Source organism: Limulus polyphemus, unplaced genomic scaffold (assembly GCF_000517525.1).
Source record: "Limulus polyphemus unplaced genomic scaffold, Limulus_polyphemus-2.1.2 Scaffold5092, whole genome shotgun sequence".
Lineage (NCBI taxonomy): Eukaryota > Metazoa > Arthropoda > Merostomata > Xiphosura > Limulidae > Limulus > Limulus polyphemus.
Genome location: NW_013670702.1, coordinates 70,476 through 71,545, shown reverse-complemented (window position 1 = coordinate 71,545; position 1,070 = coordinate 70,476).

Below are 1,070 nucleotides of genomic sequence, written 5' to 3'. Positions count from 1 at the left end.
CGCTGAAGTTTCTTGCGAAGAATTTCTACGGGAAATTAACAAACAAACAGAGACGTAACAAATTGGTGTCAGAGAGTGGGACGAAAAAAAAAGAAGAAAAACAAAAGACGAAAATGGAAACGAGGGGTAGCAAATCAAACTACAACTTAGCAGATTTGATGGCAGCAATACAAGAACAGCAAAAGAAACAAGAAGAACGAGAAAAGAAACAAGAAGAGAGATTACAACAGTGGCAAGAAAACCTGCAACAGTAGCAGCTCGAACAGCAAAATAAACAAGAGAGATTACAGCAGTTGTTGGAGGAGAAAGAAAATGAACAAGAAGAGAGACTACAGCAGTGGCAACTGAAACAAGAAAAGAAACAAGAAGTACAAATGGAAAAGCTTAGTAAATTTCAAAGTGAATTAAATACATTAAAGGGTGATTTACTGTCTGTTACACAAGGAGGATATATTAGCCATCGACCTAATCAGCCTCAGAGAACGGGAAGCTCCTTCCAGACCCTGCAGCTAAACCATAATCCAGACATCTTCAGTCCTGCTAGAAGTCACATTCCAGACATAAGTGTCAGCAATAGGGGTGATCTAGTATGAAGGAAGCCACAGGGATTCGATGGGAAGGCACTGTGGGAAGCATATAGAGCACAATTTGAGCTCCTGGCAGAAATGAATGGATGGACAGAAGAGCAGAAAGCTGTATATCTGGCAACGAGCCTGAAGGGACAACCACTGGAAATACTTAGACAGTTGTTAGCAGACGACAGGCACAACTATAGAGCACTGGTAGCTGCTCTAGAGCTCAGGTATGGAACTCAAAATCAGTCCGAAGTCTACAGGGCTAGGTTTAGGACCAGAGTCTGTGCTAAAGGGGAGAGCCTGCAAGAGCTGGCACAAGACTTGGAAAACATGGCACACAAGGCCTACCCAACTGCACCACCCAATGTCCTCAAGCTGTTGCTGAGGGATGAGTTCGTAGATGCCTTGGACAGTCCACAACGGAACATATAAGTGAAGCAAGCACACCCCACTACTATGCAGGATGCAATGGCTAGAGCTTTTGAATTCGAATCC